This window comes from Crinia signifera, chromosome 3 (assembly GCF_055691185.1).
Source record: "Crinia signifera chromosome 3, ASM5569118v1, whole genome shotgun sequence".
NCBI classification, from domain to species: Eukaryota; Metazoa; Chordata; class Amphibia; order Anura; family Myobatrachidae; genus Crinia; species Crinia signifera.
This window is the reverse complement of record NC_139219.1, coordinates 107,835,304-107,856,988: the sequence shown is the minus strand read 5'-3', so window position 1 is coordinate 107,856,988 and position 21,685 is coordinate 107,835,304. Positions and strand designations below refer to the sequence as shown.

General features: G+C 41.8%; 18 non-coding genes across 18 annotated transcripts; 11 read left to right on the top strand and 7 right to left on the bottom strand.

Moving 5' to 3' along the window:
* Positions 1-2,035: 2,035 nt before the first annotated feature.
* On the bottom strand, positions 2,036-2,106 carry TRNAG-GCC (transfer RNA glycine (anticodon GCC)). Its single transcript has one exon. It is a non-coding gene; the product is annotated as a tRNA-Gly (tRNA).
* A 1,121-nt stretch (positions 2,107-3,227) lies between these two features.
* TRNAK-CUU (transfer RNA lysine (anticodon CUU)) lies at positions 3,228-3,300 on the top strand. Its single transcript has one exon. It is a non-coding gene; the product is annotated as a tRNA-Lys (tRNA).
* An 821-nt stretch (positions 3,301-4,121) lies between these two features.
* TRNAG-GCC (transfer RNA glycine (anticodon GCC)) lies at positions 4,122-4,192 on the bottom strand. The gene has a single exon. It is a non-coding gene; the product is annotated as a tRNA-Gly (tRNA).
* Positions 4,193-5,468: 1,276 nt separating this feature from the next.
* On the top strand, positions 5,469-5,541 carry TRNAK-CUU (transfer RNA lysine (anticodon CUU)). Its single transcript has one exon. It is a non-coding gene; the product is annotated as a tRNA-Lys (tRNA).
* A 1,048-nt stretch (positions 5,542-6,589) lies between these two features.
* On the top strand, positions 6,590-6,662 carry TRNAK-CUU (transfer RNA lysine (anticodon CUU)). Its single transcript has one exon. It is a non-coding gene; the product is annotated as a tRNA-Lys (tRNA).
* Positions 6,663-7,483: 821 nt separating this feature from the next.
* On the bottom strand, positions 7,484-7,554 carry TRNAG-GCC (transfer RNA glycine (anticodon GCC)). The gene has a single exon. It is a non-coding gene; the product is annotated as a tRNA-Gly (tRNA).
* Positions 7,555-8,830: 1,276 nt separating this feature from the next.
* On the top strand, positions 8,831-8,903 carry TRNAK-CUU (transfer RNA lysine (anticodon CUU)). The gene has a single exon. It is a non-coding gene; the product is annotated as a tRNA-Lys (tRNA).
* A 1,048-nt stretch (positions 8,904-9,951) lies between these two features.
* TRNAK-CUU (transfer RNA lysine (anticodon CUU)) lies at positions 9,952-10,024 on the top strand. Its single transcript has one exon. It is a non-coding gene; the product is annotated as a tRNA-Lys (tRNA).
* Positions 10,025-10,845: 821 nt separating this feature from the next.
* Positions 10,846-10,916, bottom strand: TRNAG-GCC (transfer RNA glycine (anticodon GCC)). Its single transcript has one exon. It is a non-coding gene; the product is annotated as a tRNA-Gly (tRNA).
* Positions 10,917-12,192: 1,276 nt separating this feature from the next.
* TRNAK-CUU (transfer RNA lysine (anticodon CUU)) lies at positions 12,193-12,265 on the top strand. The gene has a single exon. It is a non-coding gene; the product is annotated as a tRNA-Lys (tRNA).
* Positions 12,266-13,313: 1,048 nt separating this feature from the next.
* TRNAK-CUU (transfer RNA lysine (anticodon CUU)) lies at positions 13,314-13,386 on the top strand. The gene has a single exon. It is a non-coding gene; the product is annotated as a tRNA-Lys (tRNA).
* An 821-nt stretch (positions 13,387-14,207) lies between these two features.
* TRNAG-GCC (transfer RNA glycine (anticodon GCC)) lies at positions 14,208-14,278 on the bottom strand. The gene has a single exon. It is a non-coding gene; the product is annotated as a tRNA-Gly (tRNA).
* A 1,277-nt stretch (positions 14,279-15,555) lies between these two features.
* TRNAK-CUU (transfer RNA lysine (anticodon CUU)) lies at positions 15,556-15,628 on the top strand. The gene has a single exon. It is a non-coding gene; the product is annotated as a tRNA-Lys (tRNA).
* A 1,048-nt stretch (positions 15,629-16,676) lies between these two features.
* On the top strand, positions 16,677-16,749 carry TRNAK-CUU (transfer RNA lysine (anticodon CUU)). The gene has a single exon. It is a non-coding gene; the product is annotated as a tRNA-Lys (tRNA).
* Positions 16,750-17,570: 821 nt separating this feature from the next.
* On the bottom strand, positions 17,571-17,641 carry TRNAG-GCC (transfer RNA glycine (anticodon GCC)). Its single transcript has one exon. It is a non-coding gene; the product is annotated as a tRNA-Gly (tRNA).
* Positions 17,642-18,917: 1,276 nt separating this feature from the next.
* On the top strand, positions 18,918-18,990 carry TRNAK-CUU (transfer RNA lysine (anticodon CUU)). The gene has a single exon. It is a non-coding gene; the product is annotated as a tRNA-Lys (tRNA).
* A 1,048-nt stretch (positions 18,991-20,038) lies between these two features.
* TRNAK-CUU (transfer RNA lysine (anticodon CUU)) lies at positions 20,039-20,111 on the top strand. Its single transcript has one exon. It is a non-coding gene; the product is annotated as a tRNA-Lys (tRNA).
* Positions 20,112-20,932: 821 nt separating this feature from the next.
* Positions 20,933-21,003, bottom strand: TRNAG-GCC (transfer RNA glycine (anticodon GCC)). The gene has a single exon. It is a non-coding gene; the product is annotated as a tRNA-Gly (tRNA).
* Between the last annotated feature and the right edge of the window lie 682 nt (positions 21,004-21,685).

Here is a 21,685-nt window from a genome sequence, read left to right as displayed (position 1 = left end):
TGTCACACAACAGTAACCAAGCCTGGCTAGCTCAGTCGGTAGAGCACGAGACTCTTAATCTCAGGGTCGTGGGTTCGAGCCCCACGTTGGGCGGTGTTTTTTCCCAGAATTCTACAGGTGAGATCTCTGTCACTACACAACCAAACGTGTTTTATTTGAAACTTAAAAGAGGTGTACATCAGTGTGTGAAACCAAGCAGGAATCTCAGGATCTACTAAATGTGGAAACCTAGCTTTGGTTTTATAGATTGAAGGGCAATCCTTGCCTTGCCATGATGCCATAACACTGTAAAAAAGCCTAGTTATCTGAGTCAATAGCGAATAAGACTCCAAATCTAAGAGTCATTTGCTTTGAGCACAACATTGGGTGGTGTTTATTCCCTTTTCAGATCCATGCCTCCCTCATAGCAGGCGAGAATTCTACCACTAAACTACAAGATTCTACCACTAAATCATTGTATGTTGAATTCTATACCTGCACCACCAAAATGCAAAGAGCCAGGCACTCTTTAACAAAATATATTGCTGTTTCAGGTGTACATCAGTGGGTGAAACCATGCAGGAATATCAGGATCTACTGAATGTGGAAACTTTGCTTTGGTTTAATAGTGTAGATTGAAGAGCAAGCGTTGCCTTGCCTTGATGCTACAACACTGTAACAAAGCCTGGCCAGCTTAGTCAATAGAAATAAAACTCCCAAGCTAAGAGTCATATGCTTTTAGTACAACATTTGTTTGGTGTTTATTCCCTTTTCAGATCCAGACCTCTCTCTTGGCAGGTGGGAATTCTACCACTTAACCACAAGATTCTAACATTAATTTATTGTATGTGGAATTCTTTACCTGCACCACCAAAATGCAAAGAGCCAGACACTCTTTAACAAAATATACCATCATTTCAGTAAAACTTGAGTACTGCATTGGCCGGGAATCGAACCCGGGCCTCCCGCGTGGCAGGCTAGAATTCTACCACTAAACAACCAATGCTTCACATTTTACTTCACGGTTACTTACCCATTTTCCTCAATTTGTGAAACCAAGCATGCATCTCAGTGTACTGAATGTGGTAGCCTAGATCTACTTTAATAGCTTGTAGGGCACTCCTTGGCTTGAGTGGCCTTTTTGTCACACAACAGTAACCAAGCCTGGCTAGCTCAGTCGGTAGAGCACGAGACTCTTAATCTCAGGGTCGTGGGTTCGAGCCCCACGTTGGGCGGTGTTTTTTCCCAGAATTCTACAGGTGAGATCTCTGTCACTACACAACCAAACGTGTTTTATTTGAAACTTAAAAGAGGTGTACATCAGTGTGTGAAACCAAGCAGGAATCTCAGGATCTACTAAATGTGGAAACCTAGCTTTGGTTTTATAGATTGAAGGGCAATCCTTGCCTTGCCATGATGCCATAACACTGTAAAAAAGCCTAGTTATCTGAGTCAATAGCGAATAAGACTCCAAATCTAAGAGTCATTTACTTTGAGCACAACATTGGGTGGTGTTTATTCCCTTTTCAGATCCATGCCTCCCTCATGGCAGGCGAGAATTCTACCACTAAACCACAAGATTCTACCACTAAATCATTGTATGTTGAATTCTATACCTGCACCACCAAAATGCAAAGAGCCAGGCACTCTTTAACAAAATATATCGCTTTTTCATGTGTACATCAGTGGGTGAAACCATGCAGGAATATCAGGATCTACTGAATGTGGAAACTTTGCTTTGGTTTAATAGTGTAGATTGAAGAGCAAGCGTTGCCTTGCCTTGATGCTACAACACTGTAACAAAGCCTGGCCAGCTTAGTCAATAGAAATAAAACTCCCAAGCTAAGAGTCATATGCTTTTAGTACAACATTTGTTTGGTGTTTATTCCCTTTTCAGATCCAGACCTCTCTCTTGGCAGGTGGGAATTCTACCACTTAACCACAAGACTCTAACATTAATTTATTGTATGTGGAATTCTATACCTGCACCACCAAAATGCAAAGAGCCAGACACTCTTTAACAAAATATACCAAAATTTCAGTAAAACTTGAGCACTGCATTGGCCGGGAATCGAACCCGGGCCTCCCGCGTGGCAGGCGAGAATTCTACCACTGAACAACCAATGCTTCACATTTTACTTCACGGTTACTTACCCATTTTCCTCAATGTGGGTCGTGGGTTCGAGCCCCACGTTGGGCGGTGTTTTTTCCCAGAATTCTACAGGCGAGATCTCTGTCACTACACAACCAAACGTGTTTTATTTGAAACTTAAAAGAGGTGTACATCAGTGTGTGAAACCAAGCAGGAATCTCAGGATCTACTAAATGTGGAAACCTTGCTTTGGTTTTATAAATTGAAGGGCAATCCTTGCCTTGCCATGATGCCATAACACTGTAAAAAAGCCTAGCTATCTGAGTCAATAGCGAATAAGACTCCAAATCTAAGAGTCATTTGCTTTGAGCACAACATTGGGTGGTGTTTATTCCCTTTTCAGATCCATGCCTCCCTCATGGCAGGCGAGAATTCTACCACTAAACCACAAGATTCTACATCTAAATCATTGTATGTTAAATTCTATACCTGCACCACCAAAATGCAAAGAGCCAGGCACTCTTTAACAAAATATATCGCTGTTTCAGGTGTACATCAGTGGGTGAAACCATGCAGGAATATCAGGATCTACTGAATGTGGAAACTTTGCTTTGGTTTAATAGTGTAGATTGAAGAGCAAGCGTTGCCTTGCCTTGATGCTACAACACTGTAACAAAGCCTGGCAAGCTTAGTCAATAGAAATAAAACTCCCAAGCTAAGAGTCATATGCTTTTAGTACAACATTTGTTTGGTGTTTATTCCCTTTTCAGATCCAGACCTCTCTCTTGGCAGGTGGGAATTCTACCACTTAACCACAAGATTCTAACATTAATTTATTGTATGTGGAATTCTTTACCTGCACCACCAAAATGCAAAGAGCCAGACACTCTTTAACAAAATATACCATAATTTCAGTAAAACTTGAGTACTGCATTGGCCGGGAATCGAACCCGGGCCTCCCGCGTGGCAGGCTAGAATTCTACCACTGAACAACCAATGCTTCACATTTTACTTCACGGTTACTTACCCATTTTCCTCAATTTGTGAAACCAAGCATGCATCTCAGTGTACTGAATGTGGTAGCCTAGATCTACTTTAATAGCTTGTAGGGCACTCCTTGGCTTGAGTGGCCTTTTTGTCACACAACAGTAACCAAGCCTGGCTAGCTCAGTCGGTAGAGCATGAGACTCTTAATCTCAGGGTCGTGGGTTCGAGCCCCACGTTGGGCGGTGTTTTTTCCCAGAATTCTACAGGTGAGATCTCTGTCACTACACAACCAAACGTGTTTTATTTGAAACTTAATAGAGGTGTACATCAGTGTGTGAAACCAAGCAGGAATCTCAGGATCTACTAAATGTGGAAACCTAGCTTTGGTTTTATAGATTGAAGGGCAATCCTTGCCTTGCCATGATGCCATAACACTGTAAAAAAGCCTAGTTATCTGAGTCAATAGCGAATAAGACTCCAAATCTAAGAGTCATTTACTTTGAGCACAACATTGGGTGGTGTTTATTCCCTTTTCAGATCCATGCCTCCCTCATGGCAGGCGAGAATTCTACCACTAAACCACAAGATTCTACCACTAAATCATTGTATGTTGAATTCTATACCTGCACCACCAAAATGCAAAGAGCCAGGCACTCTTTAACAAAATATATCGCTTTTTCAGGTGTACATCAGTGGGTGAAACCATGCAGGAATATCAGGATCTACTGAATGTGGAAACTTTGCTTTGGTTTAATAGTGTAGATTGAAGAGCAAGCGTTGCCTTGCCTTGATGCTACAACACTGTAACAAAGCCTGGCCAGCTTAGTCAATAGAAATAAAACTCCCAAGCTAAGAGTCATATGCTTTTAGTACAACATTTGTTTGGTGTTTATTCCCTTTTCAGATCCAGACCTCTCTCTTGGCAGGTGGGAATTCTACCACTTAACCACAAGACTCTAACATTAATTTATTGTATGTGGAATTCTATACCTGCACCACCAAAATGCAAAGAGCCAGACACTCTTTAACAAAATATACCAAAATTTCAGTAAAACTTGAGCACTGCATTGGCCGGGAATCGAACCCGGGCCTCCCGCGTGGCAGGCGAGAATTCTACCACTGAACAACCAATGCTTCACATTTTACTTCATGGTTACTTACCCATTTTCCTCAATGTGTGAAACCAAGCATGCATCTCAGTGTACTGAATGTGGTAGCCTAGATCTACTTTAATAGCCTGTATTGCACTCCTTGGCTTGAGTGGCCTTTTTGTCAAATCACAGTAACCAAGCCTGGCTAGCTCAGTCAGTAGAGCATGAGACTCTTAATCTCAGGGTCGTGGGTTCGAGCCCCACTTTGGCAGTGTTTTTTCCCAGAATTCTACAGGCGAGATCTCTGTCACTACACAACCAAACGTGTTTTATTTGAAACTTAAAAGAGGTGTACATCAGTGTGTGAAACCAAGCAGGAATCTCAGGATCTACTAAATGTGGAAACCTTTCTTTGGTTTTATAGGTTGAAGGGCAATCCTTGCCTTGCCATGATGCCATAACACTGTAAAAAAGCCTAGCTATCTGAGTCAATAGCGAATAAGACTCCAAATCTAAGAGTCATTTGCTTTGAGCACAACATTGGGTGGTGTTTATTCCCTTTTCAGATCCATGCCTCCCTCATAGCAGGCGAGAATTCTACCACTAAACTACAAGATTCTACCACTAAATCATTGTATGTTGAATTCTATACCTGCACCACCAAAATGCAAAGAGCCAGGCACTCTTTAACAAAATATATTGCTGTTTCAGGTGTACATCAGTGGGTGAAACCATGCAGGAATATCAGGATCTACTGAATGTGGAAACTTTGCTTTGGTTTAATAGTGTAGATTGAAGAGCAAGCGTTGCCTTGCCTTGATGCTACAACACTGTAACAAAGCCTGGCCAGCTTAGTCAATAGAAATAAAACTCCCAAGCTAAGAGTCATATGCTTTTAGTACAACATTTGTTTGGTGTTTATTCCCTTTTCAGATCCAGACCTCTCTCTTGGCAGGTGGGAATTCTACCACTAAACCACAAGATTCTACCATTAATTTATTGTATGTGGAATTCTATACCTGCACCACCAAAAAGCAAAGAGCCAGACACTCTTTAACAAAATATACCATAATTTCAGTAAAACTTGAGTACTGCATTGGCCGGGAATCGAACCCGGGCCTCCCGCATGGCAGGCGAGAATTCTACCACTGAACAACCAATGTTTCACATTTTACTTCACGGTTACTTACCCATTTTCCTCAATTTGTGAAACCAAGCATGCATCTCAGTGTACTGAATGTGGTAGCCTAGATCTACTTTAATAGCTTGTAGGGCACTCCGTGGCTTTAGTGGCCTTTTTGTCACACAACAGTAACCAAGCCTGGCTAGCTCAGTCGGTAGAGCATGAGACTCTTAATCTCAGGGTCGTGGGTTCGAGCCCCACGTTGGGCGGTGTTTTTTCCCAGAATTCTACAGGCGAGATCTCTGTCACTACACAACCAAACGTGTTTTATTTGAAACTTAAAAGAGGTGTACATCAGTGTGTGAAACCAAGCAGGAATCTCAGGATCTACTAAATGTGGAAACCTTGCTTTGGTTTTATAAATTGAAGGGCAATCCTTGCCTTGCCATGATGCCATAACACTGTAAAAAAGCCTAGCTATCTGAGTCAATAGCGAATAAGACTCCAAATCTAAGAGTCATTTGCTTTGAGCACAACATTGGGTGGTGTTTATTCCCTTTTCAGATCCATGCCTCCCTCATGGCAGGCGAGAATTCTACCACTAAACCACAATATTCTACATCTAAATCATTGTATGTTAAATTCTATACCTGCACCACCAAAATGCAAAGAGCCAGGCACTCTTTAACAAAATATATCGCTGTTTCAGGTGTACATCAGTGGGTGAAACCATGCAGGAATATCAGGATCTACTGAATGTGGAAACTTTGCTTTGGTTTAATAGTGTAGATTGAAGAGCAAGCGTTGCCTTGCCTTGATGCTACAACACTGTAACAAAGCCTGGCAAGCTTAGTCAATAGAAATAAAACTCCCAAGCTAAGAGTCATATGCTTTTAGTACAACATTTGTTTGGTGTTTATTCCCTTTTCAGATCCAGACCTCTCTCTTGGCAGGTGGGAATTCTACCACTTAACCACAAGATTCTAACATTAATTTATTGTATGTGGAATTCTTTACCTGCACCACCAAAATGCAAAGAGCCAGACACTCTTTAACAAAATATACCATAATTTCAGTAAAACTTGAGTACTGCATTGGCCGGGAATCGAACCCGGGCCTCCCGCGTGGCAGGCTAGAATTCTACCACTGAACAACCAATGCTTCACATTTTACTTCACGGTTACTTACCCATTTTCCTCAATTTGTGAAACCAAGCATGCATCTCAGTGTACTGAATGTGGTAGCCTAGATCTACTTTAATAGCTTGTAGGGCACTCCTTGGCTTGAGTGGCCTTTTTGTCACACAACAGTAACCAAGCCTGGCTAGCTCAGTCGGTAGAGCATGAGACTCTTAATCTCAGGGTCGTGGGTTCGAGCCCCACGTTGGGCGGTGTTTTTTCCCAGAATTCTACAGGTGAGATCTCTGTCACTACACAACCAAACGTGTTTTATTTGAAACTTAATAGAGGTGTACATCAGTGTGTGAAACCAAGCAGGAATCTCAGGATCTACTAAATGTGGAAACCTAGCTTTGGTTTTATAGATTGAAGGGCAATCCTTGCCTTGCCATGATGCCATAACACTGTAAAAAAGCCTAGTTATCTGAGTCAATAGCGAATAAGACTCCAAATCTAAGAGTCATTTACTTTGAGCACAACATTGGGTGGTGTTTATTCCCTTTTCAGATCCATGCCTCCCTCATGGCAGGCGAGAATTCTACCACTAAACCACAAGATTCTACCACTAAATCATTGTATGTTGAATTCTATACCTGCACCACCAAAATGCAAAGAGCCAGGCACTCTTTAACAAAATATATCGCTTTTTCAGGTGTACATCAGTGGGTGAAACCATGCAGGAATATCAGGATCTACTGAATGTGGAAACTTTGCTTTGGTTTAATAGTGTAGATTGAAGAGCAAGCGTTGCCTTGCCTTGATGCTACAACACTGTAACAAAGCCTGGCCAGCTTAGTCAATAGAAATAAAACTCCCAAGCTAAGAGTCATATGCTTTTAGTACAACATTTGTTTGGTGTTTATTCCCTTTTCAGATCCAGACCTCTCTCTTGGCAGGTGGGAATTCTACCACTTAACCACAAGACTCTAACATTAATTTATTGTATGTGGAATTCTATACCTGCACCACCAAAATGCAAAGAGCCAGACACTCTTTAACAAAATATACCAAAATTTCAGTAAAACTTGAGCACTGCATTGGCCGGGAATCGAACCCGGGCCTCCCGCGTGGCAGGCGAGAATTCTACCACTGAACAACCAATGCTTCACATTTTACTTCACGGTTACTTACCCATTTTCCTCAATGTGTGAAACCAAGCATGCATCTCAGTGTACTGAATGTGGTAGCCTAGATCTACTTTAATAGCCTGTATTGCACTCCTTGGCTTGAGTGGCCTTTTTGTCAAATCACAGTAACCAAGCCTGGCTAGCTCAGTCAGTAGAGCATGAGACTCTTAATCTCAGGGTCGTGGGTTCGAGCCCCACTTTGGCAGTGTTTTTTCCCAGAATTCTACAGGCGAGATCTCTGTCACTACACAACCAAACGTGTTTTATTTGAAACTTAAAAGAGGTGTACATCAGTGTGTGAAACCAAGCAGGAATCTCAGGATCTACTAAATGTGGAAACCTTTCTTTGGTTTTATAGGTTGAAGGGCAATCCTTGCCTTGCCATGATGCCATAACACTGTAAAAAAGCCTAGCTATCTGAGTCAATAGCGAATAAGACTCCAAATCTAAGAGTCATTTGCTTTGAGCACAACATTGGGTGGTGTTTATTCCCTTTTCAGATCCATGCCTCCCTCATAGCAGGCGAGAATTCTACCACTAAACTACAAGATTCTACCACTAAATCATTGTATGTTGAATTCTATACCTGCACCACCAAAATGCAAAGAGCCAGGCACTCTTTAACAAAATATATTGCTGTTTCAGGTGTACATCAGTGGGTGAAACCATGCAGGAATATCAGGATCTACTGAATGTGGAAACTTTGCTTTGGTTTAATAGTGTAGATTGAAGAGCAAGCGTTGCCTTGCCTTGATGCTACAACACTGTAACAAAGCCTGGCCAGCTTAGTCAATAGAAATAAAACTCCCAAGCTAAGAGTCATATGCTTTTAGTACAACATTTGTTTGGTGTTTATTCCCTTTTCAGATCCAGACCTCTCTCTTGGCAGGTGGGAATTCTACCACTAAACCACAAGATTCTACCATTAATTTATTGTATGTGGAATTCTATACCTGCACCACCAAAAAGCAAAGAGCCAGACACTCTTTAACAAAATATACCATAATTTCAGTAAAACTTGAGTACTGCATTGGCCGGGAATCGAACCCGGGCCTCCCGCATGGCAGGCGAGAATTCTACCACTGAACAACCAATGTTTCACATTTTACTTCACGGTTACTTACCCATTTTCCTCAATTTGTGAAACCAAGCATGCATCTCAGTGTACTGAATGTGGTAGCCTAGATCTACTTTAATAGCTTGTAGGGCACTCCGTGGCTTTAGTGGCCTTTTTGTCACACAACAGTAACCAAGCCTGGCTAGCTCAGTCGGTAGAGCATGAGACTCTTAATCTCAGGGTCGTGGGTTCGAGCCCCACGTTGGGCGGTGTTTTTTCCCAGAATTCTACAGGCGAGATCTCTGTCACTACACAACCAAACGTGTTTTATTTGAAACTTAAAAGAGGTGTACATCAGTGTGTGAAACCAAGCAGGAATCTCAGGATCTACTAAATGTGGAAACCTTGCTTTGGTTTTATAAATTGAAGGGCAATCCTTGCCTTGCCATGATGCCATAACACTGTAAAAAAGCCTAGCTATCTGAGTCAATAGCGAATAAGACTCCAAATCTAAGAGTCATTTGCTTTGAGCACAACATTGGGTGGTGTTTATTCCCTTTTCAGATCCATGCCTCCCTCATGGCAGGCGAGAATTCTACCACTAAACCACAATATTCTACATCTAAATCATTGTATGTTAAATTCTATACCTGCACCACCAAAATGCAAAGAGCCAGGCACTCTTTAACAAAATATATCGCTGTTTCAGGTGTACATCAGTGGGTGAAACCATGCAGGAATATCAGGATCTACTGAATGTGGAAACTTTGCTTTGGTTTAATAGTGTAGATTGAAGAGCAAGCGTTGCCTTGCCTTGATGCTACAACACTGTAACAAAGCCTGGCAAGCTTAGTCAATAGAAATAAAACTCCCAAGCTAAGAGTCATATGCTTTTAGTACAACATTTGTTTGGTGTTTATTCCCTTTTCAGATCCAGACCTCTCTCTTGGCAGGTGGGAATTCTACCACTTAACCACAAGATTCTAACATTAATTTATTGTATGTGGAATTCTTTACCTGCACCACCAAAATGCAAAGAGCCAGACACTCTTTAACAAAATATACCATAATTTCAGTAAAACTTGAGTACTGCATTGGCCGGGAATCGAACCCGGGCCTCCCGCGTGGCAGGCTAGAATTCTACCACTGAACAACCAATGCTTCACATTTTACTTCACGGTTACTTACCCATTTTCCTCAATTTGTGAAACCAAGCATGCATCTCAGTGTACTGAATGTGGTAGCCTAGATCTACTTTAATAGCTTGTAGGGCACTCCTTGGCTTGAGTGGCCTTTTTGTCACACAACAGTAACCAAGCCTGGCTAGCTCAGTCGGTAGAGCATGAGACTCTTAATCTCAGGGTCGTGGGTTCGAGCCCCACGTTGGGCGGTGTTTTTTCCCAGAATTCTACAGGTGAGATCTCTGTCACTACACAACCAAACGTGTTTTATTTGAAACTTAAAAGAGGTGTACATCAGTGTGTGAAACCAAGCAGGAATCTCAGGATCTACTAAATGTGGAAACCTAGCTTTGGTTTTATAGATTGAAGGGCAATCCTTGCCTTGCCATGATGCCATAACACTGTAAAAAAGCCTAGTTATCTGAGTCAATAGCGAATAAGACTCCAAATCTAAGAGTCATTTACTTTGAGCACAACATTGGGTGGTGTTTATTCCCTTTTCAGATCCATGCCTCCCTCATGGCAGGCGAGAATTCTACCACTAAACCACAAGATTCTACCACTAAATCATTGTATGTTGAATTCTATACCTGCACCACCAAAATGCAAAGAGCCAGGCACTCTTTAACAAAATATATCGCTTTTTCAGGTGTACATCAGTGGGTGAAACCATGCAGGAATATCAGGATCTACTGAATGTGGAAACTTTGCTTTGGTTTAATAGTGTAGATTGAAGAGCAAGTGTTGCCTTGCCTTGATGCTACAACACTGTAACAAAGCCTGGCCAGCTTAGTCAATAGAAATAAAACTCCCAAGCTAAGAGTCATATGCTTTTAGTACAACATTTGTTTGGTGTTTATTCCCTTTTCAGATCCAGACCTCTCTCTTGGCAGGTGGGAATTCTACCACTTAACCACAAGACTCTAACATTAATTTATTGTATGTGGAATTCTATACCTGCACCACCAAAATGCAAAGAGCCAGACACTCTTTAACAAAATATACCAAAATTTCAGTAAAACTTGAGCACTGCATTGGCCGGGAATCGAACCCGGGCCTCCCGCGTGGCAGGCGAGAATTCTACCACTGAACAACCAATGCTTCACATTTTACTTCACGGTTACTTACCCATTTTCCTCAATGTGTGAAACCAAGCATGCATCTCAGTGTACTGAATGTGGTAGCCTAGATCTACTTTAATAGCCTGTATTGCACTCCTTGGCTTGAGTGGCCTTTTTGTCAAATCACAGTAACCAAGCCTGGCTAGCTCAGTCAGTAGAGCATGAGACTCTTAATCTCAGGGTCGTGGGTTCGAGCCCCACTTTGGCAGTGTTTTTTCCCAGAATTCTACAGGCGAGATCTCTGTCACTACACAACCAAACGTGTTTTATTTGAAACTTAAAAGAGGTGTACATCAGTGTGTGAAACCAAGCAGGAATCTCAGGATCTACTAAATGTGGAAACCTTTCTTTGGTTTTATAGGTTGAAGGGCAATCCTTGCCTTGCCATGATGCCATAACACTGTAAAAAAGCCTAGCTATCTGAGTCAATAGCGAATAAGACTCCAAATCTAAGAGTCATTTGCTTTGAGCACAACATTGGGTGGTGTTTATTCCCTTTTCAGATCCATGCCTCCCTCATGGCAGGCGAGAATTCTACCACTAAACCACAAGATTCTACCACTAAATCATTGTATGTTGAATTCTATACCTGCACCACCAAAATGCAAAGATCCAGGCACTCTTTAACAAAATATATCGCTGTTTCAGGTGTACATCAGTGGGTGAAACCATGCAGGAATATCAGGATCTACTGAATGTGGAAACTTTGCTTTGGTTTAATAGTGTAGATTGAAGAGCAAGCGTTGCCTTGCCTTGATGCTACAACACTGTAACAAAGCCTGGCCAGCTTAGTCAATAGAAATAAAACTCCCAAGCTAAGAGTCATATGCTTTTAGTACAACATTTGTTTGGTGTTTATTCCCTTTTCAGATCCAGACCTCTCTCTTGGCAGGTGGGAATTCTACCACTTAACCACAAGATTCTAACATTAATTTATTGTATGTGGAATTCTTTACCTGCACCACCAAAATGCATAGAGCCAGACACTCTTTAACAAAATATACCATAATTTCAGTAAAACTTGAGTACTGCATTGGCCGGGAATCGAACCCGGGCCTCCCGCATGGCAGGCGAGAATTCTACCACTGAACAACCAATGCTTCACATTTTACTTCACGGTTACTTACCCATTTTCCTCAATTTGTGAAACCAAGCATGCATCTCAGTGTACTGAATGTGGTAGCCTAGATCTACTTTAATAGCTTGTAGGGCACTCCTTGGCTTGAGTGGCCTTTTTGTCACACAACAGTAACCAAGCCTGGCTAGCTCAGTCGGTAGAGCATGAGACTCTTAATCTCAGGGTCGTGGGTTCGAGCCCCACGTTGGGCGGTGTTTTTTCCCAGAATTCTACAGGTGAGATCTCTGTCACTACACAACCAAACGTGTTTTATTTGAAACTTAAAAGAGGTGTACATCAGTGTGTGAAACCAAGCAGGAATCTCAGGATCTACTAAATGTGGAAAACTAGCTTTGGTTTTATAGATTGAAGGGCAATCCTTGCCTTGCCATGATGCCATAACACTGTAAAAAAGCCTAGCTATCTGAGTCAATAGCGAATAAGACTCCAAATCTAAGAGTCATTTGCTTTGAGCACAACATTGGGTGGTGTTTATTCCCTTTTCAGATCCATGCCTCCCTCATGGCAGGCGAGAATTCTACCACTAAACCACAAGATTCTACCACTAAATCATTGTATGTTAAATTCTATACCTGCACCACCAAAATGCAAAGAGCCAGGCACTCTTTAACAAAATATATCGCTGTTTCAGGTGTACATCAGTGGGTGAAACCATGCAGGAATATCAGGATCTACTGAATGTGGAAACTTTGCTTTGGTTTAATAGTGTAGATTGAAGAGCAAGCGTTGCCTTGCCTTGATGCTACAACACTGTAACAAAGCCTGGCCAGCTTAGTCAATAGAAATAAAACTCCCAAGCTAAGAGTCATATGCTTTTAGTACAACATTTGTTTGGTGTTTATTCCCTTTTCAGATCCAGACCTCTCTCTTGGCAGGTGGGAATTCTACCACTTAACCACAAGATTCTAACATTAATTTATTGTATGTGGAATTCTTTACCTGCACCACCAAAATGCAAAGAGCCAGACACTCTTTAACAAAATATACCATAATTTCAGTAAAACTTGAGTACTGCATTGGCCGGGAATCGAACCCGGGCCTCCCGCGTGGCAGGCTAGAATTCTACCACTGAACAACCAATGCTTCACATTTTACTTCACGGTTACTTACCCATTTTCCTCAATTTGTGAAACCAAGCATGCATCTCAGTGTACTGAATGTGGTAGCCTAGATCTACTTTAATAGCTTGTAGGGCACTCCTTGGCTTGAGTGGCCTTTTTGTCACACAACAGTAACCAAGCCTGGCTAGCTCAGTCGGTAGAGCATGAGACTCTTAATCTCAGGGTCGTGGGTTCGAGCCCCACGTTGGGCGGTGTTTTTTCCCAGAATTCTACAGGTGAGATCTCTGTCACTACACAACCAAACGTGTTTTATTTGAAACTTAAAAGAGGTGTACATCAGTGTGTGAAACCAAGCAGGAATCTCAGGATCTACTAAATGTGGAAACCTAGCTTTGGTTTTATAGATTGAAGGGCAATCCTTGCCTTGCCATGATGCCATAACACTGTAAAAAAGCCTAGTTTTCTGAGTCAATAGCGAATAAGACTCCAAATCTAAGAGTCATTTACTTTGAGCACAACATTGGGTGGTGTTTATTCCCTTTTCAGATCCATGCCTCCCTCATGGCAGGCGAGAATTCTACCACTAAACCACAAGATTCTACCACTAAATCATTGTATGTTGAATTCTATACCTGCACCACCAAAATGCAAAGAGCCAGGCACTCTTTAACAAAATATATCGCTGTTTCAGGTGTACATCAGTGGGTGAAACCATGCAGGAATATCAGGATCTACTGAATGTGGAAACTTTGCTTTGGTTTAATAGTGTAGATTGAAGAGCAAGCGTTGCCTTGCCTTGATGCTACAACACTGTAACAAAGCCTGGCAAGCTTAGTCAATAGAAATAAAACTCCCAAGCTAAGAGTCATATGCTTTTAGTACAACATTTGTTTGGTGTTTATTCCCTTTTCAGATCCAGACCTCTCTCTTGGCAGGTGGGAATTCTACCACTAAACCACAAGATTCTACCATTAATTTATTGTATGTGGAATTCTATACCTGCACCACCAAAATGCAAAGAGCCAGACACTCTTTAACAAAATATACCATAATTTCAGTAAAACTTGAGTAATGCATTGGCCGGGAATCGAACCCGGGCCTCCCGCGTGGCAGGCGAGAATTCTACCACTGAACAACCAATGCTTCACATTTTACTTCACGGTTACTTACCCATTTTCCTCAATGTGTGAAACCAAGCATGCATCTCAGTGTACTGAATGTGGTAGCCTAGATCTACTTTAATAGCTTGTATTGCACTCCTTGGCTTGAGTGGCCTTTTTGTCAAATCACAGTAACCAAGCCTGGCTAGCTCAGTCGGTAGAGCATGAGACTCTTAATCTCAGGGTCGTGGGTTCAAGCCCCACGTTGGGCGGTGTTTTTTCCCAGAATTCTACAGGCGAGATCTCTGTCACTACACAACCAAACGTGTTTTATTTGAAACTTAAAAGAGGTGTACATCAGTGTGTGAAACCAAGCAGGAATCTCAGGATCTACTAAATGTGGAAACCTTGCTTTGGTTTTATAAATTGAAGGGCAATCCTTGCCTTGCCATGATGCCATAACACTGTAAAAAAGCCTAGCTATCTGAGTCAATAGCGAATAAGACTCCAAATCTAAGAGTCATTTGCTTTGAGCACAACATTGGGTGGTGTTTATTCCCTTTTCAGATCCATGCCTCCCTCATAGCAGGCGAGAATTCTACCACTAAACTACAAGATTCTACCACTAAATCATTGTATGTTGAATTCTATACCTGCACCACCAAAATGCAAAGAGCCAGGCACTCTTTAACAAAATATATTGCTGTTTCAGGTGTACATCAGTGGGTGAAACCATGCAGGAATATCAGGATCTACTGAATGTGGAAACTTTGCTTTGGTTTAATAGTGTAGATTGAAGAGCAAGCGTTGCCTTGCCTTGATGCTACAACACTGTAACAAAGCCTGGCCAGCTTAGTCAATAGAAATAAAACTCCCAAGCTAAGAGTCATATGCTTTTAGTACAACATTTGTTTGGTGTTTATTCCCTTTTCAGATCCAGACCTCTCTCTTGGCAGGTGGGAATTCTACCACTAAACCACAAGATTCTACCATTAATTTATTGTATGTGGAATTCTATACCTGCACCACCAAAAAGCAAAGAGCCAGACACTCTTTAACAAAATATACCATAATTTCAGTAAAACTTGAGTACTGCATTGGCCGGGAATCGAACCCGGGCCTCCCGCATGGCAGGCGAGAATTCTACCACTGAACAACCAATGTTTCACATTTTACTTCACGGTTACTTACCCATTTTCCTCAATTTGTGAAACCAAGCATGCATCTCAGTGTACTGAATGTGGTAGCCTAGATCTACTTTAATAGCTTGTAGGGCACTCCGTGGCTTTAGTGGCCTTTTTGTCACACAACAGTAACCAAGCCTGGCTAGCTCAGTCGGTAGAGCATGAGACTCTTAATCTCAGGGTCGTGGGTTCGAGCCCCACGTTGGGCGGTGTTTTTTCCCAGAATTCTACAGGCGAGATCTCTGTCACTACACAACCAAACGTGTTTTATTTGAAACTTAAAAGAGGTGTACATCAGTGTGTGAAACCAAGCAGGAATCTCAGGATCTACTAAATGTGGAAACCTTGCTTTGGTTTTATAAATTGAAGGGCAATCCTTGCCTTGCCATGATGCCATAACACTGTAAAAAAGCCTAGCTATCTGAGTCAATAGCGAATAAGACTCCAAATCTAAGAGTCATTTGCTTTGAGCACAACATTGGGTGGTGTTTATTCCCTTTTCAGATCCATGCCTCCCTCATGGCAGGCGAGAATTCTACCACTAAACCACAAGATTCTACATCTAAATCATTGTATGTTAAATTCTATACCTGCACCACCAAAATGCAAAGAGCCAGGCACTCTTTAACAAAATATATCGCTGTTTCAGGTGTACATCAGTGGGTGAAACCATGCAGGAATATCAGGATCTACTGAATGTGGAAACTTTGCTTTGGTTTAATAGTGTAGATTGAAGAGCAAGCGTTGCCTTGCCTTGATGCTACAACACTGTAACAAAGCCTGGCAAGCTTAGTCAATAGAAATAAAACTCCCAAGCTAAGAGTCATATGCTTTTAGTACAACATTTGTTTGGTGTTTATTCCCTTTTCAGATCCAGACCTCTCTCTTGGCAGGTGGGAATTCTACCACTTAACCACAAGATTCTAACATTAATTTATTGTATGTGGAATTCTTTACCTGCACCACCAAAATGCAAAGAGCCAGACACTCTTTAACAAAATATACCATAATTGCAGTAAAACTTGAGTACTGCATTGGCCGGGAATCGAACCCGGGCCTCCCGCGTGGCAGGCTAGAATTCTACCACTGAACAACCAATGCTTCACATTTTACTTCACGGTTACTTACCCATTTTCCTCAATTTGTGAAACCAAGCATGCATCTCAGTGTACTGAATGTGGTAGCCTAGATCTACTTTAATAGCTTGTAGGGCACTCCTTGGCTTGAGTGGCCTTTTTGTCACACAACAGTAACCAAGCCTGGCTAGCTCAGTCGGTAGAGCATGAGACTCTTAATCTCAGGGTCGTGGGTTCGAGCCCCACGTTGGGCGGTGTTTTTTCCCAGAATTCTACAGGTGAGATCTCTGTCACTACACAACCAAACGTGTTTTATTTGAAACTTAATAGAGGTGTACATCAGTGTGTGAAACCAAGCAGGAATCTCAGGATCTACTAAATGTGGAAACCTAGCTTTGGTTTTATAGATTGAAGGGCAATCCTTGCCTTGCCATGATGCCATAACACTGTAAAAAAGCCTAGTTATCTGAGTCAATAGCGAATAAGACTCCAAATCTAAGAGTCATTTACTTTGAGCACAACATTGGGTGGTGTTTATTCCCTTTTCAGATCCATGCCTCCCTCATGGCAGGCGAGAATTCTACCACTAAACCACAAGATTCTACCACTAAATCATTGTATGTTGAATTCTATACCTGCACCACCAAAATGCAAAGAGCCAGGCACTCTTTAACAAAATATATCGCTTTTTCAGGTGTACATCAGTGGGTGAAACCATGCAGGAATATCAGGATCTACTGAATGTGGAAACTTTGCTTTGGTTTAATAGTGTAGATTGAAGAGCAAGCGTTGCCTTGCCTTGATGCTACAACACTGTAACAAAGCCTGGCCAGCTTAGTCAATAGAAATAAAACTCCCAAGCTAAGAGTCATATGCTTTTAGTACAACATTTGTTTGGTGTTTATTCCCTTTTCAGATCCAGACCTCTCTCTTGGCAGGTGGGAATTCTACCACTTAACCACAAGACTCTAACATTAATTTATTGTATGTGGAATTCTATACCTGCACCACCAAAATGCAAAGAGCCAGACACTCTTTAACAAAATATACCAAAATTTCAGTAAAACTTGAGCACTGCATTGGCCGGGAATCGAACCCGGGCCTCCCGCGTGGCAGGCGAGAATTCTACCACTGAACAACCAATGCTTCACATTTTACTTCATGGTTACTTACCCATTTTCCTCAATGTGTGAAACCAAGCATGCATCTCAGTGTACTGAATGTGGTAGCCTAGATCTACTTTAATAGCCTGTATTGCACTCCTTGGCTTGAGTGGCCTTTTTGTCAAATCACAGTAACCAAGCCTGGCTAGCTCAGTCAGTAGAGCATGAGACTCTTAATCTCAGGGTCGTGGGTTCGAGCCCCACTTTGGCAGTGTTTTTTCCCAGAATTCTACAGGCGAGATCTCTGTCACTACACAACCAAACGTGTTTTATTTGAAACTTAAAAGAGGTGTACATCAGTGTGTGAAACCAAGCAGGAATCTCAGGATCTACTAAATGTGGAAACCTTTCTTTGGTTTTATAGGTTGAAGGGCAATCCTTGCCTTGCCATGATGCCATAACACTGTAAAAAAGCCTAGCTATCTGAGTCAATAGCGAATAAGACTCCAAATCTAAGAGTCATTTGCTTTGAGCACAACATTGGGTGGTGTTTATTCCCTTTTCAGATCCATGCCTCCCTCATAGCAGGCGAGAATTCTACCACTAAACTACAAGATTCTACCACTAAATCATTGTATGTTGAATTCTATACCTGCACCACCAAAATGCAAAGAGCCAGGCACTCTTTAACAAAATATATTGCTGTTTCAGGTGTACATCAGTGGGTGAAACCATGCAGGAATATCAGGATCTACTGAATGTGGAAACTTTGCTTTGGTTTAATAGTGTAGATTGAAGAGCAAGCGTTGCCTTGCCTTGATGCTACAACACTGTAACAAAGCCTGGCCAGCTTAGTCAATAGAAATAAAACTCCCAAGCTAAGAGTCATATGCTTTTAGTACAACATTTGTTTGGTGTTTATTCCCTTTTCAGATCCAGACCTCTCTCTTGGCAGGTGGGAATTCTACCACTAAACCACAAGATTCTACCATTAATTTAATGTATGTGGAATTCTATACCTGCACCACCAAAAAGCAAAGAGCCAGACACTCTTTAACAAAATATACCATAATTTCAGTAAAACTTGAGTACTGCATTGGCCGGGAATCGAACCCGGGCCTCCCGCATGGCAGGCGAGAATTCTACCACTGAACAACCAATGTTTCACATTTTACTTCACGGTTACTTACCCATTTTCCTCAATTTGTGAAACCAAGCATGCATCTCAGTGTACTGAATGTGGTAGCCTAGATCTACTTTAATAGCTTGTAGGGCACTCCGTGGCTTTAGTGGCCTTTTTGTCACACAACAGTAACCAAGCCTGGCTAGCTCAGTCGGTAGAGCATGAGACTCTTAATCTCAGGGTCGTGGGTTCGAGCCCCACGTTGGGCGGTGTTTTTTCCCAGAATTCTACAGGCGAGATCTCTGTCACTACACAACCAAACGTGTTTTATTTGAAACTTAAAAGAGGTGTACATCAGTGTGTGAAACCAAGCAGGAATCTCAGGATCTACTAAATGTGGAAACCTTGCTTTGGTTTTATAAATTGAAGGGCAATCCTTGCCTTGCCATGATGCCATAACACTGTAAAAAAGCCTAGCTATCTGAGTCAATAGCGAATAAGACTCCAAATCTAAGAGTCATTTGCTTTGAGCACAACATTGGGTGGTGTTTATTCCCTTTTCAGATCCATGCCTCCCTCATGGCAGGCGAGAATTCTACCACTAAACCACAAGATTCTACATCTAAATCATTGTATGTTAAATTCTATACCTGCACCACCAAAATGCAAAGAGCCAGGCACTCTTTTACAAAATATATCGCTGTTTCAGGTGTACATCAGTGGGTGAAACCATGCAGGAATATCAGGATCTACTGAATGTGGAAACTTTGCTTTGGTTTAATAGTGTAGATTGAAGAGCAAGCGTTGCCTTGCCTTGATGCTACAACACTGTAACAAAGCCTGGCAAGCTTAGTCAATAGAAATAAAACTCCCAAGCTAAGAGTCATATGCTTTTAGTACAACATTTGTTTGGTGTTTATTCCCTTTTCAGATCCAGACCTCTCTCTTGGCAGGTGGGAATTCTACCACTTAACCACAAGATTCTAACATTAATTTATTGTATGTGGAATTCTTTACCTGCACCACCAAAATGCAAAGAGCCAGACACTCTTTAACAAAATATACCATAATTTCAGTAAAACTTGAGTACTGCATTGGCCGGGAATCGAACCCGGGCCTCCCGCGTGGCAGGCTAGAATTCTACCACTGAACAACCAATGCTTCACATTTTACTTCACGGTTACTTACCCATTTTCCTCAATTTGTGAAACCAAGCATGCATCTCAGTGTACTGAATGTGGTAGCCTAGATCTACTTTAATAGCTTGTAGGGCACTCCTTGGCTTGAGTGGCCTTTTTGTCACACAACAGTAACCAAGCCTGGCTAGCTCAGTCGGTAGAGCATGAGACTCTTAATCTCAGGGTCGTGGGTTCGAGCCCCACGTTGGGCGGTGTTTTTTCCCAGAATTCTACAGGTGAGATCTCTGTCACTACACAACCAAACGTGTTTTATTTGAAACTTAAAAGAGGTGTACATCAGTGTGTGAAACCAAGCAGGAATCTCAGGATCTACTAAATGTGGAAACCTAGCTTTGGTTTTATAGATTGAAGGGCAATCCTTGCCTTGCCATGATGCCATAACACTGTAAAAAAGCCTAGTTATCTGAGTCAATAGCGAATAAGACTCCAAATCTAAGAGTCATTTACTTTGAGCACAACATTGGGTGGTGTTTATTCCCTTTTCAGATCCATGCCTCCCTCATGGCAGGCGAGAATTCTACCACTAAACCACAAGATTCTACCACTAAATCATTGTATGTTGAATTCTATACCTGCACCACCAAAATGCAAAGAGCCAGGCACTCTTTAACAAAATATATCGCTTTTTCAGGTGTACATCAGTGGGTGAAACCATGCAGGAATATCAGGATCTACTGAATGTGGAAACTTTGCTTTGGTTTAATAGTGTAGATTGAAGAGCAAGCGTTGCCTTGCCTTGATGCTACAACACTGTAACAAAGCCTGGCCAGCTTAGTCAATAGAAATAAAACTCCCAAGCTAAGAGTCATATGCTTTTAGTACAACATTTGTTTGGTGTTTATTCCCTTTTCAGATCCAGACCTCTCTCTTGGCAGGTGGGAATTCTACCACTTAACCACAAGACTCTAACATTAATTTATTGTATGTGGAATTCTATACCTGCACCACCAAAATGCAAAGAGCCAGACACTCTTTAACAAAATATACCAAAATTTCAGTAAAACTTGAGCACTGCATTGGCCGGGAATCGAACCCGGGCCTCCCGCGTGGCAGGCGAGAATTCTACCACTGAACAACCAATGCTTCACATTTTACTTCACGGTTACTTACCCATTTTCCTCAATGTGTGAAACCAAGCATGCATCTCAGTGTACTGAATGTGGTAGCCTAGATCTACTTTAATAGCCTGTATTGCACTCCTTGGCTTGAGTGGCCTTTTTGTCAAATCACAGTAACCAAGCCTGGCTAGCTCAGTCAGTAGAGCATGAGACTCTTAATCTCAGGGTCGTGGGTTTGAGCCCCACTTTGGCAGTGTTTTTTCCCAGAATTCTACAGGCGAGATCTCTGTCACTACACAACCAAACGTGTTTTATTTGAAACTTAAAAGAGGTGTACATCAGTGTGTGAAACCAAGCAGGAATCTCAGGATCTACTAAATGTGGAAACCTTTCTTTGGTTTTATAGGTTGAAGGGCAATCCTTGCCTTGCCATGATGCCATAACACTGTAAAAAAGCCTAGCTATCTGAGTCAATAGCGAATAAGACTCCAAATCTAAGAGTCATTTGCTTTGAGCACAACATTGGGTGGTGTTTATTCCCTTTTCAGATCCATGCCTCCCTCATGGCAGGCGAGAATTCTACCACTAAACCACAAGATTCTACCACTAAATCATTGTATGTTGAATTCTATACCTGCACCACCAAAATGCAAAGATCCAGGCACTCTTTAACAAAATATATCGCTGTTTCAGGTGTACATCAGTGG